At 37.9% G+C, this 13,990-nt stretch overlaps 1 protein-coding gene across 5 annotated transcripts in view; it reads right to left on the bottom strand.

Annotated features, from left to right (window-relative positions):
• Positions 1–13,990, bottom strand: part of LOC128700853 (protein bric-a-brac 2) — a 408,639-nt gene that overhangs the window by 253,751 nt on the left and 140,898 nt on the right. The window lies entirely within an intron of this gene.

Raw genomic sequence — 13,990 nt, 5'->3', positions numbered from 1 at the left:
ATAACCATTAAATTGGGGATCTTTAAATCAAGGTTTCACTGTATAACTATATAGCAACCATTTTAATAACCAACACTTATTTTACTCAAAACACATTAACTCTTACTTAGAAGCATAAGATAAAATCACTCACTGTGGTACTGTATATTGTTTACTGACGATGACAATGATGACGACGACGATAATAGTAACGATGAATGGTGACACTGGTGATGATGTTAGGAATTACAACATGACAATAACAATGAAAACAACAATAATAATGATGAATAGTGACACTGATGATGGTAGAAATAACATGACAACAATGATGAAAACAACAATAATAATGAAGAATAGTGACACTGATGATGGTGGCAATAACATGAGTTATAATGCCTATAGCTTCACTTGTTCTATGCATTATAATAATTTTAATAGAGCCTTCAACAGCCATCCTAGAACACTACTGTACTTCCTTAAAGATGCCTTGATGTTAGTGAAGGGTTCTACATCCAAGGAAATGAAGATATCCTCCCACCGCAGCTTGTGAAGTGGCAGAGGGTGGTGGACTGTAGAAATGATAAAATATAATCGTAACTAAGAGCTAAACCCCTAAGGGTCATACAGCAGGTGGAATGTAAAGGCATGGTGAGGAGGGTCCTTGTTTCCTCGTGGTGCGGGTTGCTTCCTCTTGGTGTGGATTGCTTCTTCTTAGTGTGGGTTGCTTCCTCTTGGTGTGGGTTGCTTCCTCTTGGTGTGGGTTGCTTCCTCTTGGTGTGGGTTGCTTCCTCTTGGTGTGGGTTGCTTCCTCTTAGTGTGGGTTGCTTCCTCTTAGTGTGGGTTGCTTCCTCTTGGTGTGGGTTGCTTCCTCTTGGTGTGGGTTGCTTCTTCTTAGTGTGGGTTGCTTCCTCTTGGTGTGGGTTGCTTCTTCTTAGTGTGGGTTGCTTCTTCTTAGTGTGGGTTGCTTCTTCTTAGTGTGGGTTGCTTCCTCTTAATATGGGTTGCTTCCTCTTGGTGTGGGTTGCTTCCTCTTGGTGTGGGTTGCTTCCTCTTGGTGTGGGTTGCTTCCTCTTGGTGTGGGTTGCTTCCTCTTGGTGTGGGTTGCTTCTTGGTGTGGGTTGCTTCTTGGTGTGGGTTCCTTCCTCTTGGTGTGGGTTGCTTCTTGGTGTGGGTTGCTTCCTCTTGGTGTGAGAAGCTTGGCTCCTCTCCTGCTTCTTGATGCAGCTCCGACCATCAGACACGTCACAATCTTCCGCACCTGCACCTTCCTGCACACCCTCTGGACAGGGTGCCAATACCTACATCTGCTGTATATCTATTGGTGGTTCTGGGGATTATCTTCACCACGACAATCTCAGACTACACTGCATAGGTTGGAAAGGAAATATTACAGGATTAAGAACTGTTAAGAAGCTTGTAGGAAATTAAAGCTAAGCATATACTAAATATAATATTTACCAATCATCTTAGTATTCATGAGAAAAAGAAACGATCAGGAATCCTGCCCAAGTGCCACAAAAGTACAAGGCTTCCATTTCACACTAATCTGATAGGACGACAGTACTTCCCTGGACGATTGCTGTCTATCAAGAGATTTGAGTCCTGGAAGTGGGAAGTAGTACAGTGCAATATCCCCACTCTGAAGGATGGGTGGGGATATTGCAGCTTGGAGGGACATCCAAGCTGTAATGTCAACACACCTCTGGCAAAATGGTGATGGAGTAAGAGATGTTAAAAGTGTTTCTTCTTCGTTGGGTCACCCTGCCTTGGTGGGAGATGGCCTGAGTCTTAAAAAACTAAAAGATATTGAATCCATATAAAAACTAAAAATTGACCAAATTTTTTTTTTTTTTACTCTAGTTTGGATGACATGTCATGCCAGTCGAATTCTTAGACGGGCGAGACATCTGGCAAATTTTGCTGAGAAACACTAGAAGTATAGTAGGGTTGGATAAGTACTATACAGTGGTACCCCGAGTTTCAGCCATAATTCGTTTCAGAAGGCTGTTCAAGTGCCGTTACCAAACGAATTTGTTCCCATAAGGAATAATGAAAATTAGATTAGTCTGTTTCAGACCCCAAAAATGCACTTACAATAATACACTTATATAATTGTTCGAGTTAGAAGCCGTACGAAACTCGAGGTACTACTGTACAGTGGAATGTCTACTTGCGAGCACATCCACGTGCGAATTTCTCCAAATACAGTGGTCCCTCAATAATCGTAGGCTCAATAGTCATAATTCTCGAAAATCGTAACGTTATTTTCGTCAAAACATTGGCTCGCGAATTGTCATTTGACTTGTGAATCATTGTTCCTCTGGAACGCGTACACATGGCTTCAAGCCGCCTCACCTTCCCTTCCCAGCCAGTGTGCCATTGTTTACCAGTGAGTGACGGTCCCTTCACTTGTTCATACGAAATCTTTCATAATATTCCATTCATTTTAGTGCTTGCAACTGCTAAATAAGCTACTTTGGCTCCAAAGAAAGCTCCTAGTGCCAGGCCTTTGGTAAAGAAGGTGAGAAATACGACTGAATTCAAGAAAAACATCATTGAACAAAATGAAAGTGGCATATGTGTGGCCAAATTGGCCAGGATGCATAACAAACCCCATACCACCACAGCTTCCATCGTGGCCAAGAAAAAGGAAATCAAGAAAGCTGTTGTTGCAAAGGGGGTAAATATGCTAACAAAAATGAGATCACCAGTACTCGAAGATGTTGAGAAGTTATTATTGGTGTGGATAAACGAGAAACAATTAGCAGGAGTTAGTCTTGTGCAGTCGATTATTTGTGAAAAGGCTAGGCAGTTGCATGACGAACTTGTAAAGAAATTGCCTGTAATGAGTACTGATATTGGTGAATTTAAGGCCAGCAAAGGCTGGTTTGAGAGGTTTAAGAACCGTAGTGGCAAACACAGTGTGATCAGGCATGGTGAGGCTGCCAGTTCGGACAAAATTGCAGCTACAAAATTCGTAAGTTAAATGAAGGAGTACATAGAGGCTGAAGGACTGAAACCTAAGCAAGTTTTCAATTGTGACGAAACAGGCCTCTTTTGGAAGAAAATGCCAAAGAGGACCTACATTACTCAGGAGGAAATGGGACTGCCAGGACACAAGCCTATGAAAGACAGGCTGACGCTCATGTTCTGTGCTAATGCTAGAGAGGATCGCAAAGTGAAGCCGTTACTAGTGTACCATTCTGAAAATCCCAGTGTGTTCTGGAAAAACAATATTATGAAGAGTAAATTGTGTGCGTTTTGGAAAGCTAATAATAAGGCATGGGTCATGAGGGAAATTTTCGTCGAGTGGTTCAATGAAGTGTTCGGCCCTAGTGTGAAGAATTACCTCCTAGAAAAGAAATTGGATCTCAAGTGCCTCCTAGTAATGGACAATGCACCTGCTCATCCTCCAAACTTGGATGACCTAATTCTGCAGGAGTCTAGGTTTATCACAGTAAAGTTCTTGCCCCCTAATACCACTCCTCTCCTCCAGCCCATGGACCAGCAGGTCATTTCAAACTTTAAAAAACTCTACACCAAAGCAATGTTTCAAAGGTGCTTTAATGTGACCTCAGACACTCACTTGACATTAAGAGATTTTTGGAAAGAACACTTCAGTATCCTCCATTGCATAAACCTTATACGCAAGGCTTGGGAGGGAGTGACTACCAGGACTTTGAACTCTGCTTGGAGAAAATTGTGGCCAGATTGTGTCCACAAGAGGGATTTTGAAGGGTTTGGGGCTGACCCTGATGAGCCTGTGGCAATTGTGAAATCTATTGTGGCATTGGGGAGTTCCATGGGGTTGGATGTGAGTTTGGAGGATGTGGAAGAGTTGGTGGAGGACCATAACGAAGAGCTAACCACTGAGGAGCTGCAAGAGATTCACCAGGAACAGCAACAGACCGCAGATCAGAATATTGCTGCAGAGGAGGAGGAAAAGAGATGGAAGAAGTTGCCCTCTTCAGAAATTAAGAAGATTTTTGAAATGTGGGGTAAGATGGAAAGATTTATGGAGAAACATCACCCTGACAAGGCTGTTGCAAACCATGTTGGCAACATGTCCAGTGACAAAGTCTTGGCCCATTTTAGGAAAGTTTTAAAGAGATGCCAGAAACAAAGCTCTCTGGACAAGTATTTAGTGCCACAGGTGTACAGTGACTCTCAAGCTGGTCCTAGTGGCTTTAAGAAACAGAGAAGAGAAGTAACCCCAGAAAAGGACTTGGTACCTGAGGTGTTGATGGAAGGGGATTCCCCTTCCAAACAGTAACTAATCCAATCTCTCTCCTCCTCCAGTCTTCCATACACTAAGAAGAATCACCAATAAAGGTAAGTGTTATGCTGTTAATGTTTCATTCAGCATGTCCCATTGTACTGTTTATGTACTTCTGGGTGTCAGGAATGGATTAACTGTATTTTCATTATTGCTTATGGGGAAAATGGATTCAAAAATCGTCAATTTCAATAATAGTCACACTTCCAGGAACGGATGAATTACGAAAAATGAGGGACCACTGTACGAGCAGTCGATGGGTCGATTTTTGGCTTCCATGCACGAGTGAAATTTCCATAAGTGAGCGGACTTCAAGGGAGGTTCCTTGACACTGGTCAGGGGCTCTTGCTCTTGTTCTAGGGAATTGGATCTCATTTGTTTGTTGGACTATCTTATTGAAACTTGGACAATGTATGATGGAAAGATGCTTCTTAATGTACACCAAAAATGAAAGAAATCAGAACATAAATAATGGAGTTCACTTCTCAGCAATTAGTCACCCCTTAGCGGTGTTTTTGTATGGTTTTTATGGTTGTATTCTCGTTTTTTGGGTCACATTTGATAGAATGGAAGATATATTACAGAAATAGATATGATTTTGATTGCTTTCACGATGAAAAGTACCTTGAAATTGAGCTCAAAGTAGGAGAAATGTTTGATTCTTTGGGTATGATCAAGAGTAAACCAATGACATCACTGTCCACTCCAATATGTAGTCGTGAATGGATTGACATTATTTATACAACTATTGCAATAAGGCAGTAGTCTGCATAACAGTAAATCTTCTACTTTTTGTGTGAATAAAAATTATAAATTATTTTGTATAATAATAATAGTATAATAATATAATAAAAATAATATAATACGTATAAAAATCATACATATACGTATAATAATAATGTATTATATAATAATAATTATAACAATAGATGGCTTTAAAAGGCCGTCACTAGATGGCAGTGTTCACTACAACAAAGAGCGAGCGGTTGTGGCCGCCTCAATCTGTTACATAATGACATATTGTAGTCATTCTAGAGTATATATCAGGTTCCTATGTTATTTATATTGTTTATTATGTCATATTAGATGAATTGTGATAGATAAATAAGCCATATAGACGATATTAGCGAAATTAATGAAGTACAGAATTCCACTGGAACGGATTAATTGCGTTTCAATCAATTTAAACAAGGAAAATTGACTCTGCAGATGAGCAAATCCAGCTGCAAGCAAGGTCATGGAACGGATTAAACTTGCAAGTACAGGTTCCACTGTATTCTGGAAAAAATAAAAATGCTAAAAAAATCAATCTACTTACCTCACAAACTGGTGTATGTGGCACTGGTATTGACTTAATTTTGGAGAGACTGGCCTGAGTTTCCATTCTCTTATAACATATTATGGAATTACTAGTGCTGCTCCCACATACATTTTTTTTTAATTTATGAAATTGACCTTCAACTGTGACAAATTTACTTGTGATTAATACATATGGGCACACTATTAGGGCACTGAATTATAGAAACATTTTTGTGTTGGGACATTATTCACCAAAGTCCCAGGACTGAAATATTTCCCTAATAAAATATCCTTGGTAGGACCTTGTTAACCAAGGTCCCAGGACTGAAATATTTCCCTAGTAAAATACCCTTGGTAGGACCTTGTTAACCAAGGTCTCAGGACTGAAATATTTCCCTAATAAAATATCCTTGCTGGGACCTTGTTATCCAAGGTCCCAGGACTGAAATATTTCCCTAATAAAATATCCTTGGTGGGACCTTGTTAACCAAGGTCTCAGGACTGAAATATTTCCCTAATAAAATATCCTTGCTGGGACCTTGTTAACCAAGGTCCCAGGACTGAAATATTTCCCTAATAAAATATCCTTGCTGGGACCTTGTTAACCAAGGTCTCAGGACTGAAATACAGTGGACCCCCGGTTAACGATATTTTTTCATTCCAGAAGTATGTTCAGGTGCCAGTACTGACCGAATTTGTTCCCATAAGGAATATTGTGAAGAAGATTAGTCCATTTCAGACCCCCAAACATACACGTACAAACGCACTTACATAAATACACTTACATAATTGGTCGCATTCGGAGGTGATCGTTATGCGGGGGTCCACTGTATTTCCCTAATATCCTTGCTGGGACCTTGTTAACCAAGGTCCCAGGACTGAAATATTTCCCTAATAAAATATCCTTGCTGGGACCTTGTTAACCAAGGTCCCAGGACTGAAATATTTCCCTAATAAAATATCCTTGCTGGGACCTTGTTAACCAAGGTCCCAGGGCTGAAATATTTCCCTAATAAAATATCCTTGCTGGGACCTTGTTAACCAAGGTCCCAGGGCTGAAATATTTCCCTAATAAAATATCCTTGCTGGGACCTTGTTATTAATCAAGGTCCCAAGACTGAAATATTTCCCTAATAAAATATCCTTGGTGGGACCTTATTAACCAAGGTCCCAAGACTGAAATATTACCATAAATGATAAAATATGTTTACAGTGTTTGCTTAACCCTTTGAGGGTCGACAGGCCCTCTCCGAAACTCATTCTCAGGGTCGGCCAAATTTAAAAAAAAAAATAAATAATTTTCTCTTATGAAAAGATAGAGAATCTTTTCCCGATCATAAGGACACCAAAAGTTTGAAATTTGATGGAAAACTTACGGAATTATGCTCTTGCGAAGTTACCGGTCTTGGGGATATTTACACATCGGCGATTTTGCCCACTTTGAGCCCCATTTTCGGCCAATTCCACTGAACTAGTCGACAAAAAACATGAATATTTCGCTAGAACTCCATTTTTTCTATCGAATGGGTGCAAGAAACCACCCATTTATGAAATTCAACTATCCAGTACAGTGGTCAGAATTTAGCAATTTTGCCAATTTCATACAAATTTCAAAAGATGCCAATTTCCGAATAGGGTCCAGAATAAACAAGAAAGACATTCCTGGCACTAAAATGACACTTCCTCTGGTCATTAGTCACGTCTCAAGGCCCCTCTTATATTCTTTTGCTTTCCACTTTGAATTTTTATTCTCACAAAAAGTATAAGATTTACTGTTATGCAGACTACTGCATTAGTGTAAAAAATTGTATAAATATTATTGGCGCACTTGTGAAAGAATATTAGACTCACCAGTTGACGTGTATTGGACCACTGGCACGATTTGTTTACTTTTGAAATTTGGTAAAAATCGAACATTTCTGCTACTTTGAGCTCAATTTCAAGGTATCTTTCATTGTAAAACCAGTCAAAATCATCTCAATTTCTGTAATATGTTTTCCATTCTATAAAATGAGACCAAGAAAACTAGAATACAACAATAAATACCATACAAAAATACAGTGCAAAGTTGCTGTTTTATTCCAAAAAAACGGTCAAAGTTTTTTTTTTCTCATTATGCACTGTGTGCTGCAGGATTCTTTTTAGACTGTGCACACTGACCACATAGACCCATTCTTTCATATGAAGGCCTACCAGCTTTCTCCCACTAGATTTGAGGGCGCTAGAATTTAGGCGTACTAGTACGTCAAAAACCCTGGGTCGTAAGCCGTACTAGTACGTCCGAAACCCTCAAAGGGTTAAGTATGTAACCCAAACTTGTCTTGTATACCAAGTTTTCACCACAAATTTACTTAACCCCTTCAGGGTCCAAGGCCCAAATCTGAAGTGGTGCCCCAGTGTCCAAGAATTTTCAAAAAAAAAAATTTGTTATTTTTTCTTATGAAATGGTAGAGAATCTTTTTGTGAATGTAATAAAACAAAAAGTAAGAAATTTGATGGAAAATTGACGAAATTATGAGCTCGCGAATTTTGATGTGTCAGCGATATTTACGAATTGGCGATTTTGCCGACTTTGACTCCCATTTTAGGCCAATTACATTATTCCAGTCAACCAAATTCTTAGCTATTTCACTAGTATGTGTATTACTTCTATTCTATCGATTGAGCACAAAAAATCGCCAAGTCAACTGTTTCAACTACAAATTAAAGTGATCGGAAATTGTTAATTTGGCCAATTTAACACAAAGTTCAAAATATTCCAATTTCAAAATAGGGTCCAGAATAAACAATGTAGGTATTCCTGGAACTAAACTAACATTTCCTCTGTTCATTAGTTACGTTTTGAGGCTTTACAAATAAATTCCATTTTGATTTTTTATTCACATAATGAATTTTTATTCACACCAAAAAATAGAAGATTTACTGTTATGCAATACTGTAATAATTGTATAAATATCATCACCATATTTGTGAATGCATATTAGACCCACGAGCTGGCGTGTATTAGACGTGTGAGGTCGTTTGTTTACTCTTGAATATCGGCAAAAATTTAACATTTCTGCTACTTTGAGCTCAGTTTCAAGACATTTCCAGTGCTAAACCAATCAAAATTATCTCTATTTCTGTAATATGTCTTCCATTCTATCAAATGAGACCAAGAAATTGCAAATCCAACTATAAAAATTATACGAAAAAAACACTGCAAAATTGCTGTTTTAATCGAAAAATCATGATTTCAGTTTTTTTTTCTCTCATTATACACAGTGTGCTGCAGGATCTGTTTTATGTGGTGCACACATACCACATAGATGTATTCTCTCATATCTAGGCCCAAATGTACCACTCACAGTTTATCAGAGTGAGCTGAGCTCATGACGTAGATCTACGGTTTGGACCCTGAACGTAAAGCCGTAGATCTACGGGACGGACCCTGAAAGGGTTAAAAACACTGATTTCTGACAACTGCATTGCAAGAGATTCCACCTTAAATACAAGTGTATAAAAAAATACATTTCTGGACCACACTGTATACTGCAACTTGAAAAAGCCTTTTTGAAAACCTAACAACCTGCAGAGGTAAAGAAGTTACTACTAAATGTTGATAAGAAAAAGACAGAAGGCCCAGGAAAGAGGCCATCAAGGGGTCTTCTGTAAATCAAACACATGGATGGAGTTTTGCTTTTCCCATCACGAGCTGCGTGGGGCAGGATTTTTTTTTCCTGTGTACGCTCCCCATGCAGACCCATTCTTTCATACCTAAGCCAAATTTACTGTTCACAGCTTATCTGAGCAAGCAGAGCTCATTACGCAGAACTACACGAGGGACCCTGGCCTCAACGACACAGTTCTAAGTGATGGCCACTGAGGGCGTTAATCAACCACTACTGTGCCAACACTGGGTATAAGTTAACTATAGCTGACTGTGTTTGCTGTAAACATACAGAATAAAGCTCTACAGAATTATTAAAAATGGTAGGAACAGAGAAAGCTTGGAGGTAGGTAATGTCAACGAGTTAGCCGAGGGAAAATTAATGGAAAAAATTAGCAATACAGTACCTATTCCCCAACTAATTCCACAGAGCACAAATAATGTGCACCAGGAGAATGAAACATTATGACGTTTCAGTTCAATCTGAACTATTAATGAGTTAACAGTCAAAGTCTGACTGAAATGTTATCATTAGTTTCATTCTCGTATGTGAAGGTTATTGTGTATTGTTCCACTCATATGTGCAGGTTATTTGTGTATTGTTCCACTCATATGTGCAGGTTATTTGTGTATTGTTCCACTCATATGTGCAGGTTATTGTGTATTGTTCCACTCGTATGTTCAGGTTATTTGTGTAATGTTCCACTCATATATGGAGGTTATTGTGTATTGTTCCACTCATATACAGTGGACCCCCGGTTAACGATATTTTTTCACTCCAGAAGTATGTTCAGGTGCCAGTACTGACCGAATTTGTTCCCATAAGGAATATTGTGAAGTAGATTAGTCCATTTCAGACCCCCAAACATACATGTACAAACGCACTTACATAAATACACTTACATAATTGGTCGCATTCGGAGGTGATCGTTATGCGGGGGTCCACTGTATAGAGGTTATTTGTGTATTGTTCTAGTATTGTGCCTTATTATTCTTTATTCACACAATATATATATACAGTGGAACCTCTGGTCACGAATGCTTCTGAACAAGAACAGACTGGTTCACAACCAAAAAATTCACCATTTTTTTGCATCTGCTCACGAACACATAACTGTGTGCTGAGCAAACACAGCCGCACCAATTTTCACATTCTGCGCCATTTTCCTTGCACGTGCCAATTTTCCCCACTTTCTGTTGTTTGTGTACACCTAAAGACCCCTCACCTTGTAGTCAGTCTCAGTCAGACATGCGTTCATTCGCTGTGAACTCGAGGATAAGGGATAAAGTACCATCCTCTCATCCCCTCCTGGGTACTTATATTAGAGAAAATGTAGTGTATAATGCCAACTGTGATATACACTCATAATGCACCATAAAACTAAGTAAGTTTATTCAGGTATACACAAATACAGTTACAGATTTTCATACATAGCAACATACATGTAGAGAACCTAGGATAACCCAAAAAGGTCAGACAGAGTGACTTATTTTCTTGATTTTTTTTTTCGTTGCACACTCGTTTTCGTTATCTCAGAAGCTATTCACAAATTAGAGTAGTTACGACCGCGATAAATTCGGATTAGCAATGTTTTATCAGCAGGTAGTGCACAAACAGCTTCGGCTTCTCGCAGTGTCAGTACCCGGCTAGGGCTTGCCATATATGATTTTTGGTAAATATTTTTTTTTTCTCAGTTGTTTTGTTGGGCTATCTTATTGAAATGTGGGCAATGTATGATGGAAAGATATTTCTTAATGTACACCAAATTTGAAAGAAATTGGACAATAAATAATGGAGTTCACTTCTCAGCCATTAGAAGCCTCTTAAAAAACTTTACAGCAAACGATTCGTAGGTTTTCTCAGTGTTATTCAGGGATTTTTACATTTAGTTTACAATTATACTGTGCATTCTATGGTATAATTAACTAATTTTGTGCGTAATCTTTAAAATTATATATATATATATATATATATATATATATATATATATATATATATATATATATATATATATATATATATATATATATATATATTTATATATATTTATATATATATATATATAATATATATATATATATATATATATATATATATATATATATATATATACACACAGTAGGGCCCCACTTATACGGCTGGTTAGGTTCCAGGCTACCGCCGTAAAGCAGAAACCGCCGTAAAGTGGAACACCCTTTTTTTCCACATACAAATACTAGATAACAAGTTTACACTAACATATATTAAGTTAGCAATAGAACCAGGCATCAAAAAACAATAAAAAAGTACAATACACACATAGTGCACTCATTACTTACCTTAAAATATTTATAGTCTTAATCTAGGGTGAGACAAGTAGTATTTATTGTAAGAAATCAAGTGTGGTATGTATGGTAGTCAGCCAGGCTACCATACCAGGCCACCCCACCCACACATACAATTCTATGATATTTAAGCATCCCAGAGCGATAAAATGTATATACAGTTCACTCATTACTTACCTTAAAATATAGGGTGAGATGAGTAGTATTTATTGTAAAAAATCAAGTATGGTATGTATGGTAGTCAGCCGGGCTACCATACCAGGCCAACCCACCCACACATAATATTCTATTACATTTAAGCATCCCAGAGCGATAAAATGTATATACAGTTCACTCATTACTTACCTTAAAATATCTGTAGTCTTAATGTAGGGTCAGGAGTAAGTAAATGAGATAAAACGAATAAATGAGAGTGAGAAAGACTGAGTGCATGAGAGGGGACAGGCGCAGAGTTATGTAAACAAACCAGGCGAAGGTAAGTTTTGTAAACAAACAGTGTACACGTCTGGTTTGTGTACAAGTTACATTGTGTACAGGTTGTCTCTACATTGATACGGTAGAATAAATAAAGAAGAACACTCCCATTCTCTTGTAACATCATTTTGAGAAGAAATGATGCTCTGAGTGAAGGCAATGGAAATAAGTCACTCTGACTTTTTTGGGTTATCCCAGGTTCTCTACACATATGTTATGTATGATAATCTATGTAACTGTATTTGTGTATACCTGAATAAACTTACATACATAGGAAAGGAATAATTTTCTACAGTTACCCCCAGTAACACATTTTCTCTTATGTTAGATTAGACAAAATGTTATTCTTGGCATCACTTGTACAAGTTATCTGGCTACCACATCTCATATTTATGATTATTTATTCTATTGTGGGGTGTATTTATCATCTTTTTATGTTATGTATCGTGTTTATTATATAATTTTGAAAAAATATCATAGATGGATTAATGAAAATGTGTATTTAACGTAATATACGACATTTAAATGAGACTCGATGATTACTATTATCATTACTAATATGACGTCTGGAGACATAAGACACTCTTACTGATTTTAATGTGTACCTGCATGCCAGCACAGTATGTAAGTTTATTTAAGTACAGGTATACATAAGTATAATTATCAGAGTATATAAAATATGAAATAACTTTTAAAAACATTTGAAATTTTGGAGTTTCCAGACAAAATGGAGAGACTTAGTGCTTACTGAGCTCACGAAGAATGTAAACAAAAAGGGTGGGGCGCGGTGACCGTATTAGAAAGTCAGGTGGGGGGAGCCGTATAGCGAGTTTTGGTCATAATTTGAAATGACCGTATTAGCGGAACGCCATAAAGCGGGGCCCTGCTGTATATATGTATATATATATATATATATATATATATATATATATATATATATATATATATAGTATATATATATATATGTATATATATGTATATATATATTATATATATATATATATATATATATATATATATATATATATATATATATATATATATATATATATATATATATATATATATTTATTTTCCAACAAGTCGGTCGTCTCCCATCGAGGCAGGGTGACCCAAAAAAAGAAAGAAAATCCCCAAAAAGAAAATACTTTCATCATTCAACACTTTCACCACACGCACACATTATCACTGCTTTTGCAGAGGTGCTCAGAATACAACAGTTTAGAAGCATATACATATAAAGATACACAACATATCCCTCCAAACTGCCAATATCCCAAACCCCTCCTTTAAAGTGCAGGCATTGTACTTCCCATTTCCAGGACTCAAGTCCGACTATATGAAAATAACTGGTTTCCCTGAATCCCTTCACTAAATATTACCCTGCTCACACTCCAACAGATCGTCAGGTCCCAAGTATCATTCGTCTCCATTCACTCCTATCTAACACGCTCATGCACGCTTGCTGGAAGTCCAAGCCCCTCGCCCACAAAACCTCCTTTACCCCCTCTTTCCAAACCTTTCGAGGACGACCCCTACCCCTCTTCCCTTCCCCTATAGATTTATATGCTTTCCATGTCATTCTACTTTGATCCATTCTCTCTAAATGACCAAACCACCTCAACAACCCCTCTTCTGCCCTCTGACTAATGCTTTTATTAACTCCACACCTTCTCCTAATTTCCACACTCCGAATTTTCTGCATAATATTTACACCACACATTGCCCTTAGACAGGACATCTCCACTGCCTCCAACCGTCTCCTCGCTGCTGCATTTACCACCCAAGCTTCACATCCATATAAGAGTGTTGGTACTACTATACTTTCATACATTCCCTTCTTTGCCTCCATAGATAACGTTTTTTGACTCCACATATACCTCAACGCACCACTCACCTTTTTTCTCTCATCAATTCTATGATTAACCTCATCCTTCATAAATCCATCCGCCGACACGTCAACTCACAAGAATCTGAAAACATTC

The sequence above is a fragment of the Cherax quadricarinatus genome, chromosome 94, assembly GCF_038502225.1.
Source record: "Cherax quadricarinatus isolate ZL_2023a chromosome 94, ASM3850222v1, whole genome shotgun sequence".
In the NCBI taxonomy this organism is placed as follows: Eukaryota; Metazoa; Arthropoda; class Malacostraca; order Decapoda; family Parastacidae; genus Cherax; species Cherax quadricarinatus.
Note: the sequence above shows the minus strand (reverse complement) of the source record. Positions and strands in the feature narration are given on the sequence as shown.